Source organism: Neofelis nebulosa, chromosome 3 (assembly GCF_028018385.1).
Source record: "Neofelis nebulosa isolate mNeoNeb1 chromosome 3, mNeoNeb1.pri, whole genome shotgun sequence".
Lineage (NCBI taxonomy): Eukaryota > Metazoa > Chordata > Mammalia > Carnivora > Felidae > Neofelis > Neofelis nebulosa.
Window position 1 is genome coordinate 166,774,685 of NC_080784.1, and position 14,106 is coordinate 166,788,790.

The 14,106-nt window shown below is 36.5% G+C and overlaps 1 protein-coding gene and 1 pseudogene across 1 annotated transcript in view; both read left to right on the forward strand.

Annotated features, from left to right (window-relative positions):
* Nucleotides 1-331: 331 nt before the first annotated feature.
* Nucleotides 332-1,739, forward strand: LOC131507621 (tubulin alpha-1B chain-like; annotated as a pseudogene).
* A 9,465-nt stretch (nt 1,740-11,204) lies between these two features.
* The window catches only part of CNGA1 (cyclic nucleotide gated channel subunit alpha 1), a 33,995-nt gene continuing 31,093 nt past the window's right edge, over nt 11,205-14,106 (forward strand). The window contains exon 1 of the mRNA XM_058722664.1: nt 11,205-11,467. The gene's annotated coding sequence lies outside the window, so the exon portion shown is untranslated. The remainder of the gene's footprint in view (nt 11,468-14,106) is intronic.

The following is a 14,106-nucleotide window of genomic DNA, read 5'->3' on the forward strand; positions in this document are numbered from 1 at the left end:
GAAGATAGTTATTTCATATCTTTTGTCCAGTTTGAAGTCAAGCTACTTTTTCATGAGCAAAAACTAAGATCTATAGTATAGGTGATTTGTAGGAGCCAAATGCAATGTTTGAACATGATATTTAAATTTATTATTTCTTTCTGAATCTAAGTATCATATTATGAGTTGTGTTGACAAACAGTACAAAGATTGCTCACATAAGAAATTAACAAAATGATCTAAACTCTACCATGACTCAAAAAGTATTATCTAACTCGAGTGCATTACTTACCTCGACTCTTAGCTTGTTGGGGGCTGTAACTGGGACCTGGTATCTGCTCTTGTCGCCTGAACCTGCTAACCCATAGCCACTATGCATGACTAGATTTCCATCGACATTGGTCAGGCTGGTGTCCAGATTGGTAATGCTTGCTGGTAGCTCTATTGCCTGGAACACAGCATCCAACTGAATGGCCAAATGCTAAGTGACAAGACCATCGTGGGGAGGAGGAGATGACTCCTTTAACATTTGTTCAATGAGACAGGTGCTGGAAAGCACGTGCCCAGGGCAATGTTTGTAGACCTGGAACCCACAGTCATTGATGAAGTTTGCACTGGCACCTCCCACCAGGTTTTCCACCCAAAGTAGCTCATCACAGGTAAGGATAATGCTGCCTATAGCTACGCCCAAGGGAACTACACCACTGACAAGGAGAACATTGACCTTGTCTTGGACCGAATTGGGAAATTAGCTGGCCAGTGCCCAGGTCTTCAAGGCTTCTTGGTTTTCCACAGCTTTGGAGGGGGAACTGGCTCTGGGTTCATCTCCCTGATAATGGAATATCTGTTTGTCAATTATGGAAAGAAATTCAAGTTGGATTTCTCCATTTACCCAGCCCCTGAATTTTCCATAGCTGTAGTTGAGCCCCTATAACTCCATTCTCACTACTCATACCACCCTGGAGCACTCTGGTTGTGCCTTCATGGTAGACAATGAGGCCATATATGACATCTGCCATAGAAAGTGCAATATTGAACACCCAACCTACACTAACTTCATTGCCTTATTAGCCAGAGTGTGTTTCCATCACTGCTTCCTTCAGATTAGATGGAGCCCTGAATGTTGTTGATCTGACAACATTCCAGACCAACCTGGTGCCCTATCCTCGTATCCACTTCCCCTACCCACAAATACTCCTGTCATCTCTGCTGAGAAAGCCTACAATGAACAGTTTTCTGTAGCAGAGATCAACAATGCATGCTTCGAACCAGCCAACCAGGTGAAATGTGCCCTTTGGCATGGTAACTACATGGCTTTCTGCCTGTTGTACCATGGCAATGTGTTCCCAAAGGTGTCAGTGCTGCCATTGCCACCATCAAGACCAAGCATTCCATCCAGTTTGTGGGCTGGTGCAGCACTGGCTTCCAAGTTGGCATTAATTACCAGCCTGTGGTACGTGGTGGAGATCTGGCCAAAGTACAGAGAGTTGTGTGCATGCTGAGCAACATCACAGCCATTGCTGAGGTCTGATCTTGTCCAGACCACAAGTTTGGCCTGATGTATGCCAAGCGTGCTTTTGTTCAGTGGTATACGGGTGAGAGTATGAAGGAAGGAGAGTTTTCTGAGACCTGTGAGGACACGGCTGCCCCTGAGAAGGATTATGAAGTGGGTGTGGATTTTGTTGAAGGAGAGAGTGAAGAAGAAGGGGAGGAATATTAATTACCATTCCTTTCAGCCCTGAAGCATGTCCCACTCAGAACTTCAGCTTCCACATTAGCTGAAAGCTTTCTGGTTAGATTGTCTTCACTTTTCACTGCAATCATGTCTTACTTTTCCTTGTGTACCTGTAAGATTTGTCCATCATACCTCAAAGTAAGAAAGAAAGAAAAAAAAAGTGTTATTTCATTTGGCCATACTGTCAATAGAACACAAATAATGTAAAATCTTGATTGTTATAAGGCACTTAGTAATTTTTCTGAAAAGGCAGGAAAATAAGTTATGTGTAATATATAATAACTTATCATTTAGGTGTATCTTTATTTTATTACTGATATGAATATCCCTGGCCCATCAATAGACCAACCCAGACACGTGCAATAATTAAATCTAGTTGGGGGTGCCTGGGTGGCTCAGTCGGTTGGGCAGCCGACTTCGGCTCAGGCCATGATCTCGCGGTCCATGAGTTCGAGCCCTGCATCGGGCTCTGTGCTGACAGCTCAGAGCCCGGAGCCTGTTTCAGATTCTGTGTCTCCCTCTCTCTGACCCTCCCCTGTTCATGCTCTGTCTCTCTCTGTCTCAAAAAAATAAACGTTAAAAAAAAAAAAAAATCTAGTTGTCTTTGAAATTTTGCCAAGTTTCAGTAACATTATAACAATCATTTTATAGATTTGATTTTTTTTCAAATTAAAAAAAATTTTGTTACATTTATTTATTTTTTTGAGGGAGTGAGACAGAGTGTGAGCTGGGGAGGGGCAGAGAGAGAAGGACACACAGAATCTGAAGCAGGCTCCAGGCTCTGAGCAAGCGTTCAGCACAGAACCCGATGCAGGGCTCGAACCCATGAACCATGAGACCATGCATGACCTGAGCTGAAGTCAGATGCTCAACCGACTGAGCTACCCAGGCGCCCCTATGGATTTGATTTTTGTTACAAAGGTATATTTTTCAAGGTGAAGACAAAACACATTTTATTTAATACTTCATTAACTTGATATTTAGGCATGTGGTATGTAGGCCTCTATTCTCTTTCCTCAGTCCTGCTGATGGTAGTGGTGGGCCTGTGGGAGAAGCAACCAAATTAAAAAAGTTAGGTACCAGGGGCGCCTGGGTGGCTTAAGCCAGATGGTTAAGCATCTGACTGGGCTCAGGTAGGCTCAGGTCGGCTCGGGTCACCTCAGGTCGGCTCTGGTCACCTCAGGTCGGCTCAGGTCACCTCAGGTCATGGTCTCATGGTTTGTGGGCTCGAGCCCCACATCGGGCTCTTTGCTGTCAGTGCAGAGCCAGCTCCGGATCCTCTGTTTCCTTTTCTCTCTGCCCCTCCCCTGCTCACACTCTCCCTCTCTCTCTCAAAAATAAAATAAGGAAAAAAACTTTAAAAAGAAAGTTAGGTGTCATATAGACGATTTGGTTTATCTGAGAAAGCTGAATCCAAAGCCAGTTGTGGGAAGGGCAATAAGCAACCATATTTCCACTGTAGAGTCTGCAAAAATCCTGACGTATTTAAAGCACAAAGTTAGAAAATATGAAATGTCTTCATATTTACCTAAAAGACTTAAAATCCTCTGGTACAACCATTCACTTTTCCAGGATAGATTCATTTCTACTCTGAATTCTTTGAGCCTTTCTATATCTAATTATGTCGTTTACCTAGAAACTTGACACTGTGACAGTACTAATTAATAGTGAGCATCAGGAGCTATTTCTCAGTAAAATAATAACAATCTTAATAATTATATAATTGAGGACCTTATTTATGCCAGACATTGTGGGAAGTCTTAATGTGATTACCTCAAATTAGCATAACCTGATAAAAAGAATCCCTCCCATTCCGCTGATAAAACAAAACATAAAGAAAATAAACATTTTCTTTATTTTAAATCGCATAATTATTTATGAGGGGATCTTGTAATTTCAGTAACTATAGAAGGAGGGTAGACAGTAGACACACAGTAATGAAAAGCACAGACAGTGCCTGCCACCATGGAATTTGCAGTTCTTGGAAGACACACATTAAACAATGAATTACATGACATTTAATGTATAGGGTTATAAACGTTGAAGAGACATCACTGAGCACTCTGGCTAAAAGTCTTGGTGTGCTGGAAGACAGACTATGAAATATTTAATAATTTGGGGTCAAGAGCCAGAATCCCTCAAATCACATGATTTTTGAGATGAAAATACCAGAGTCAATGTCATGCAAATGAGCAGCTGTGGTTAGAGGCAGTTTAAATAGGATTATAAAGATTAGAGGGAGCTGACAAAGCAAGACTGGGAACCAAACTAAAAGTAGCCTACTAAAACAGATAATCCAATGTGGCTATGTTCTTTCCACCAGTCAAGGTTACTGCGGGTCCCAGGAAGAGAAATCCATTGATAGACTAGGTCAAGCTAATCACATTGGAGGGGGAAACAAAACAAAATAAAATCAAACACACTCTTACCCTTTTTAGCCTGAGTAAATTGGAAAAATATCCTCGTACGTATGTTTTATATATGAAAACAACATTCCTTCTTACCTTCAATTTCAGCAGAGATAATTTTCCCCTGGCAGCCTTCCAGTCTAGCTCCTTTTCTTCCCAAATCTTAGGGCTCCTTGTAAGTGCTTCCTCAGCTCCTGAGCACCTTGTATTATAAGCATCTCTTCTTTTGCCTGTCTCTCTCCTGTGTACTGTCTCCAGGAAAAAGGCTTGTTTATTATGCTCCCAAACCTTAGAACAGTGCCCAGCACAGTGTGGTGCTTAGAAATTACATGTTCAATGAACGAATAAACACTTGGACAAATTCTATGCCTTTATGAACGATTATTATTTCACATTGTTAAGTGCTCTACACATAAAATACAGTTTTTTTATTAAAAAAAAAAAAAAAGAATGGGGCGCCTGGGTGGCTCAGTCAGTTAAGCGTTCGACTTTTGGTTTTGGCTCAGATCATGATCTCACAGTTTGTGGGTTCAAGTCCTGCATCCGTGTTGAGCCTGCTTGGGATTCTCTGTCTCCCTCTCTCTCTCTGCCGCTCCCCTGCTCGCCCTCTATCTCTCTTTCAAAATAAGTAAATAAATAAACTAAAAAAAAATGAATTACTTATTTGGTCACACTTACTAGAATTATATAATAAATTATTTAGAAAGAAGGTATAAATAATAGCTCTACAGCTTTACATAAGGCAGTTATTTAATGGCTGCGTGTACCTTGCTATCGAAGTCCCATTACAACATATGGAGGACAGGTGAGGCTTAAGCAAAATGCTTCAAAGCTCCCGCTTAGGTGCAGTCCGAGGGCTTAGAGGAAAGGGAAAGAGAGCGGGAGCACACATTTATTGCGTATACCAAACGGGTGTATGCGCTATAACCATGCTCCATTTATCTTCACAGAAACCTAATGGAGTAGGCATTACACTTTCATTTTACAGATAAGGGAATTGAAGCTCAGAAAGATGAAGTCATTTTCTCTACACAGCAACTACGCATTATCCCAAGAATCAGTAACATTCATTTCATCCTTAATTATAGTTTTGGAGTGGAAAGGTACAAGAAGGAAGTGTAAGAGTTGGTAAAAAGAAAGGTGCATTGAAGATAAAACAAATGAATCATTCCAAAGAGTAAAGAATTTTGTGTGGGGGAAGGGGAGGGAGAGAGGAGAAAGAAGGAGAGGGAGAGGGACAGGGAGAGAGAGAGACATTTGATGAGGACAGAAGCAGGAAAATGTTTACCCTTTGCCCAGAAAGCTGACCTAAAGCCTGCATAGTTCGGATGAGGATCAAATATGTTCTGTTTGCTACATTCTTTAAGGGTCTCACCACTGCCTCACCAATAGTTAATATTGAACTGAGTGATAAGCGCCAGAGGAATCTTACAAAAGTAGTTTTAGGAGTAGAAATGCAAAGAAATTTGAAGACATTTTTGTAATCTGATACTCTCTGCATGCCTCCTTCCCTTTGGTTACTAAGTAAGTATATAACCACCAACCTCACACAGCGAAAAGTCTTGTCCCTGTACTACTTAAATAAACTTACTAAGTTGAGCCATAAATGTCTCAAGAATTGTTTGTGATTGTTGCCCTCAATGACCTCACGTTAAGATTCATTGGGGCAAGAGCTATTTTATAATTATAACAAATTCTATGAAGTTTCATGATGTCAACCAGGAGTTAAGCTGGCAGGAGGAAGAAAGGTTTGTTAGAATGATTGTTCCAACTATTTAGTTCATTAAGTCATTTGATAAAGTTTCAAGTAAGAAACAATCCATAAGAAAATGAATATTCTGTGGAGATAAATGGGAACAAATTCCCAATCTGGTCATCTTGTTTTATTTTTAGGTATATTTATTTTAGTTATGTCTTTCACATGTGAGATAGGATTAGAAAAAGATTGCTCTAATTAAACCTAGTATATGTCTTAACTAAAACATGCATTTTTAACTTTTAAAAGAAACCAGGCAGGGGCTCCTGGGTGGCTCAGTTGGTTGAGTGTCTGACTTTTGATTTTGGCTCGAGTCATGATCACAGGGCCTTGGGATCAAGCCCCTCGTCAGGCTGTGCTGAGTGTGGATCTTGCTTAAGTTTCTCTTTCTCTCTCCTCCTGCTCCTCTCCCCCACTTGCTCTCTCTCTCAAAAAAAATTTTTTTAATTAAACAATAACGAAACCAGGCAAATTTATTTCATTATAAATGAAGCTTAATTCTGCTATTTGTCTTTTAAAAATTAGAATACTAGCCACTGTCAAGTGTTTACTATGCTTTTGGGACTGTAAAACAAATTCTTCATATTAATATAGTTCCTTTTAATTCTTATAACAAATCTATCAGATATTATCATGTCCATTCCATGAATACTGAAACTGGGGCCCAGAAGGTTCACTTACCATGCTCCAAGTCCCAGAACTAGTGAACCATGGAGCTGAGATGCAAACTCAGGCCTGGGACTCTAATCCTCTGCACTTAAATCTAGCACAGTGTCATAGAAACCACCTTCCCCCAAAATGGGGGAACAATAATTGGCATAAGACAGGCAGAGGCAAAGTCAACACTAGCGTTAAGACTGAAAGAGTCTTGGGGAGCCTGGGTGGCTCAGTCAGTTAAGCGTCCGACTTCCGCTCAGGTCATGATCTCGCCATCCATGAGTTCGGGCCCCTGGGCAGGCTCTGTGCTGACAGCTCAGAGCCTGGAGCCTGTTTCAGATTCTGTGTCTCCCTCTCTCTCTGTCCCTCCCCCACTCACACTCTGTCTCTCTGTCTCTGAAAAATGAATAAACCTTAAAAAAATTTTTAAAAAAAAGGCTGAAAGAGTCTTCTGTATTAGACAACGAGTAGCAATTTTCTGAAAACCCTTAGTCCCAAGAAGTAAGATCTAGCTGAGAATATGAAGAAAGTCCACAAAGGGACTGGCCAGCCAGATCCAAACTGGCTGATTAAGACATTTAAAATACTTCAAGGAGAAAATTTCTTAGATGTGAAGAGCAGACCGATAATATAAAAACTGATAGTTAAAAACTATAATTTTTGAGCACTTACCTGCAGATAAAATGCTAAGGGGTTTACAGTGCATGCAAATAATAGTGTTTTCTCATATGCAATGCTTTTCACTGTTGCTGTTAGAGACACATTGGTGATATGGGTGACCTGATTTGATTTTAGTGCTCATACCTTCCAGATATTAGGGCAGTGTGGTGCTCTGGACTCACATAGGACTTGCTGCAGGCTTGACAGATAAAAAACAGAACACCCAGTTAAATTCTAATTTCCGAGAAACATCAAATAATTTTTTAGTATAAGTCTGTCTCAAGTAATATGTGGGATATACTTATATTGTATTTTTATTTGCTGAATCTGGGAACCCTATCAGGGTGTAAATTTCAGCTAACTCTGACACAATACTAGCTATTTTGTCCCTGAGGAAATTACTTCACCTCCCAGCCTTCCTTTCTTCCTCTGTAAAATGAAGTTGATACAGTACCTACCCCACAGGATTGTTAAGTTTTAAAACATTTATTTACCACTGAGAAAAGTTAAATTCCTTTCTGTCTTGAGAATTTCCCTTTGTGGGTCTCTTCATTACTTACTATCCTTTATATGGGTGATTTTAACATTTATTACCATTTCATGCTTTTTGAAATGTTTACAATTAATTTCACTGAGATGGGTTTGAGATACTGCCTTATTATTCAAAGAAGGGGCTTATTTTCCTAAGGAGATTATATAACTCTACTTAAAGAGACTGACCCAATAACATTTTAGCATAAAACTAAATTGTGACCAAAGTGGCTACATTGATTAGTTTGGAGGAAGTTTATAACAGAGTGGATTTATCAAACACACCCATTCTAGCAGTTTAAAGGGTATGTTTTTAACTACAAGATGGCAAACACGTAAGTTAAAATAGTATATTTGGTAACACATTGATTGAAAAATTGAAGGAAGTCAACGAATTACAAATGATAATCTTTTACTTAATGTTGTGAGGTCAAACAGGTAAACAGATTTCTGGAAATTATATTGGCAATACAAATTGGAAGTAATAAGAATGGTAATACACTTTAATCTAGTAATCTCATTTCTAAGAAAATAGTAATCACAAGTATATATAATGATTTAAAAATAAAAACATTCACTCAAAATGGATGAAAGACCTAACTGTGAGACAGGAAACTATACAAATACTAGAGGAGACGGGGTGTCTGGGTAGCTCAGTAGGTTGAACATCCGACTTCGGCTCAGGTCATGGTCTCGTGGTTTGTGAGTTCGAGCCCCGTGTTTGGCTCTGTGCTGACAGCTCATAGCCTGGAGCCTGCTTTGGATTCTGTGTCTCCTCTGCTCTCTGCCCCTCCCCTGCTCATGCTCTGTCTCTCTGTCTCTCAATTATAAAGAAATGTTAAAAAAAATTTTTTTAAAATGCTAGAGGAGAAAGCAGGCAAAAACCTCTTTGACCTGGCCCGCAGCAACTTCTTACTCAACACCTCTCCAGAGGCAAGGGAAACAAAAGCAAAAATGAACTATTGGGATCTAATCAAGATAAAAATCTTCTGCACAGCAAAGGAAACAATCAGCAAAACTAAAAGCAACCAACGGAATGGGAGAAGATATTTGCAAATGACATATCAGATAAAAGGCTAGTATCCAAAATCTATAAAGAACTTATCAAATTCAACACCAAGAAATATAAACAATCCAGTGAAGAAATGGGCAAAAGACACAAATGGACACTTTTCCAAAGAAGACATCCAGATGGCTAACAGACACATGAAGAAATGCTCAACATCACTCATCATCAGATAAATACAAATCAAAACCACAATGAGATACCACCTCACACCAGTAAGAATGGCTAACGTTAACAACTCAGGCAACGACAGATGCTGGTGAGGATGCAGAGAAAGAGGGATTCTTTTTCATTGCTGGTAGGAATGCAAACTGGTGCAGGCACTCTGGAAAGCAGTATGGAAGTTCCTCAAAAATTAAAAATAGAACTACCCTACTACCTACCAATTACACTACTAGGTATTTATCCAAAGGATACAAGTGTGCTGTTTCAAAGGGACACATGCACCCCAATGTTTATAGCAGTGCTATTGACAATAGCCAAAGTATGGAAAGAGCCCAAACATCCATCAACAGATTCAACAGATGAATGGATAAAGAATATGTGGTATATATACGTATACACACACACACACACACACACACACACACATACACACACTGGAGTACTACCTGGCAATGAAAAAGAATGGAATCTTGCCATTTGCAACTATGTGGATGGGATTACAGGGTGTTATGCTATGCGAAATTAGTCAGAGAAAGACAAATGTCATAAGACTTCACTTATATATGGAATTTAAGATGCAAAACAAATGAACATAAGGGAAGGGAAGCAAAAATAATATAAAAACAGGGTGGGGGACAAAACATAAAAGACTCCTAAATATAGAGAACAAACTGAGGGTTTTTGGAGGGGTTGTGGTTGGAGGGCTGGGCTAAATGGGCAAGGGACATTAAGGAAGACACTTGTTGGGGTGGGTGTTGTATGTAGGGGATGAATTACTGGATTCTACTCCTGAAATCATTATTGCACTATATGCTAACTAACTTGGATGTAAATTAAAAAAAAAAATAAATAAGTAAAATAAAATAAAAATAAAATAAAATAAAATATAAATATTTTAAAATAAAATAAAAAAATAAAATAAATAAAATAAAAATAAAATAAAATAAAATAAAAATAAAATAAAATAAAAATAAAAATAAAATAAAAATAAAAAAAATAAAATAAATGAAATAAATGAAATAAAATAAAATAAAATAAAATAAAAATAAAGACATTCACTTTGAAAAATTTAGACTAGAGGAAATATGCCCAATGAAAGGGAAATCAGTCAATAAATTATGGAATAATGGAAGATAAAATATTATGCAGTCTTCTAAAGGATGCTGTAGGACATACTTAGTAATATAAAAATGACAATAATATAATATTAAAGAAAACCGGAATGATTTTATATAAAAACTATCTATATGAATGTCTAAATGAAAATGTTAATATTGATTATGATAACAATAGGAGTAGGGTAAGAATATATTTCAGTATTTTTTCTTCCTTTCTATAATATCCAAATCTTATGAAACATGTTATTTTATGATTAGAAATTAAATATTATTTTAAAAATCCTGAAGCCCAAAAGTCAACTTTCCAAAAGAAAAAGAGTACTCAGTACTGGACTCATTTTCTCTGCTAAGCATCGTGGGGTATTTCCCCTTTTGGGAGCCTTGAAGTCCGTTGGGTGCTGAGGCCATTTAACTGAAACAATAAACATTACTGGGTTGTTCGATGGCTAATTAGTCAGCAGGACAAATAGTTCAAGCACTGGAAAACAAATGATGTATTTTTGGAGCTGATAGTTTGAAATGAAAGCAGTTTTGCTAAATAGAGACAGTATTTATTTCATGCTGTTCTATTTTCAGTCAAAAGCCAAAGTTTTGTAACTGTGTAAACTGTCAAATGTCGCACTAAAAATTCTTAAGGAAATTTATTTTGGGGTCATTAGAATAACATTTAGATGCTAACTGGCATATCTTAGTGTTTTTTCATAGCTGAAGTATGAATTACTCTTTCAGGCAAGTTCAGACTTACCCTATTTTTATCTCTTGCCCAGGTATATTTCACACATGCAATTATTTCACAAAATACACAATAAACAGATCAATGAATAAATAAATGCACCCTATTTACAGTTTAATAGTTTTTAATATGATGGCACTGTATTTAGAAATGTAATCATACTTTGTAAAAACCTAAACAATTCTTTCAAGAATTCACCCTGGATGAATTGATAGTGTCATTTTAATAAAATCCATTAAGCAGTATTACCTTTGGCTAACTTTACTTTCAGATTTGTTAAGAGGTGTATGTAGTTCTGAGAAACCTCCTTTTATCCTTCACTCTTATACATATTAATGAGCTCCAGCTCCAGCTAAGGATAATGGTGATTTGGTTGCTGTTATTTTCATCCGTATATAAATCCGCAAATCCAATACCGACTCATGAAAATCCTCCTTTGGCAATGCCACAGAATAGTTTCTTTCTTTGGGAATGATTAAGAAAACTAGCCGTTTTCACATGTTTAAAGAAAGGAAAAAGATCTGTATATTTATTATTTAAAAAAAATTAGGACCTGGCTTTTGACAATGTCAAGATTTGCACTATCTCCCTGTTTGTTTTGGATATACTACTGACTTCTGTTTCTAGAAGACACAGATACATTGCTTAAGCAACCAAAGGTAAGAGCCCAGTAGTAATTACTGTTGTATTTTCACATATGTTTACACCTCTGTTTTGAGTATCAGCATTTGCTTTGTTTTCTGTTACATGCTTTCTATTTATAGCAACGATTGCTTGTATCTTTATTGACTTCTCTGTAGTTTTGTCAGATAAATGAATATTACACTAAAATACATTTTTAGTTAAAAGTAATAATAAATAAATACCTGGTAATATGATCTGTTAATCAGAATATCACAACAGTAAATACTACCTGCTTTTTGCAAATTTCAAGTTCATTTTTAGAAGTCAGAAACAATAACTTTGGCAGATGTGTCTTTTTTCAAAGGAAGTGTCTTATGCCAGGTTTTCTTTCTCTTTAAAAATGTTTGAAGATTGAGCACCATTAAATTCGTATATATCTTAATAAAAAATTAATTCCTGAAAACATGAGCTTCAACTCATTGAGAGCTTCTTAAGTGTTAGATACTTCTAAGCATTATTATAGCAACCTGCACACTTCCTTTTAGAGATAAATAAGTGTTCTAAGGAGATTAAGAGGGTTCCTCAAGGTAAAATATTACTATCATGTGATAGAGACAGAACTGAAATCACCTTGCCTTCTTTTAATTCTCCATGATAGTCAGTATATTTTAATTAGACTTTTAAAAACTATTATTATTTACTGTCATGTTTTATTTTTATAAATTTAAAAACTACTCTTTATCATTTTTATTATGCCAAGAATACAAGATTATAAATACTTGTCATTTCATTATGTATTACAAAGCGAGGTGTTGTTAAACTAAGCTTTTAAAATGTTCTTATTAATAAACACACGGCTTCTGACATTTTGGTTTTTTTCATTTATATAACCCTTAATTGATTCATTTAATTACATTCATTGTTTTGCTTAACATTCTTTCCATAAACATCTTTCACTCATGTCTTTGTTAGATCAAGCAGGCAAACAAAACAGGATGGTGTGTGTGTGGGGGGGGGAAGCATCAGAGAGAAACTGTAAATAAAAGACCTAATAGTTATTGATTACACTTTATATATCATAGAGGGTACACCCTCTTTTCTGTACACTTGGAATGTTTATAAATTGGTCACAAAATGATCTCGGTAAGGCAAAAAAGCATACAGGCTATAATCTCTGCCAACAGTCAAAGTTAGAAATTAATAAGTAAAGTTTATATTAAAGACCCTACCCTTAGGAATAAAAAAAATACTGAGGGTAAACTTGGGGGTTGGGGAAGAATCATCAAAAACTTCTTTAACTGAAGATAGAAAAATAGCAATTATAGATTTTCCTTTTCATGGAGGTAATTTTTTAGGCTGTGATGTTAATATGTGTAAAAGATCTGGATAAAATAGATTATTTTCTATAAAAACAAATGTCTACATTGAATTTAGGAAGTAAAAATTCAATTGATGAAAAATTATGGGCAAAAGTGAAAAGAGTCCAAGAACTTCTTCCAAAAAAAAGCCACTTGTAACTTAAAAATTTTTACTCAATAATTTGTTCAACAAATGTTTAATTAGTACCTATTATGTGAAAGGCATTGTCTTAGCCAGAAACTTTGGTTTGTTTCTTACTGTGTCCTCATCAATAGGTCTAAGGAATAAATCCACATAATGCCAGAACCTTTCACCTTGGGTAAAAGTACACGAGAACTTGGATAGCATATTTTAAGTTTTGGCTATGGCACTAACCAAACTTCCCACAGCCACATCCCCTTAAAGGAGAAATGTAATGTACCTTCCCTTCAGCAGATAACCGTTGTGCGAAGATTTTGAACTATGCTGTGAACTATGCTAATATAGGCAAAAAAAGTATACAGGCTACATTCTCTGTCCACTCTACATGTGGGACAAATAGTTATAATTATGCCTAATTGTTCTCACATGAACAAACGTTCCATGGTACACAAATTTAGCTTTAATTCATATAGTTTTAGTTGATAAAAAGGTAACTGATAAAATTCAACATCTATTTTTGATATGATAGCAAATTAATAATAAAATAAAACTCTTTAACATAATAAATAATTTATCCGAAATCAACGGGCAAAAATAGGAGAAGCTCCAAAGTCTGAAATAAAACAAGGAGTGCCGGGGTATCTATTATTTAACATTGTTCCGTGACTTGTATTCAACATAATAAGACAAGAAAAATAAATAAATACAGTTTTCAGAGATAAAATTATCATTACCTATGGATGATACAATTGTCTACTCAGAGTACTCCAAAGGAGCAATTTAAGACTATTAAAACTAATAAAAATGTCAATAAAATAATAGGCTACAAAATAAATATGTAAATTAATAGTTCCTAGTCAATACAATAAAAATAGATCTTATTTACAAATACAAATTTAACTATGTATAATGCATTTAATAGGAAATGTACATGCTTATTTAAAGGAAATAATAAAGACTTGGGGCGCTTGGCTAGCTCAGTTGGAAAAGCATGATACTCTTGATCTCGGGGTTGTGAGTTCGAGCCCCATGTTGGATGTAGAGATTACTTAAAAATGAAATTTAAAAAAAAGAAAGAAAATTATAAAGACTTACAAAGTAGATTTTTAAAGCCATCGATAAATGAGATGTCCCTTGTCATGTGATTTTATTTTCTTATTATTTTTTTAATGTT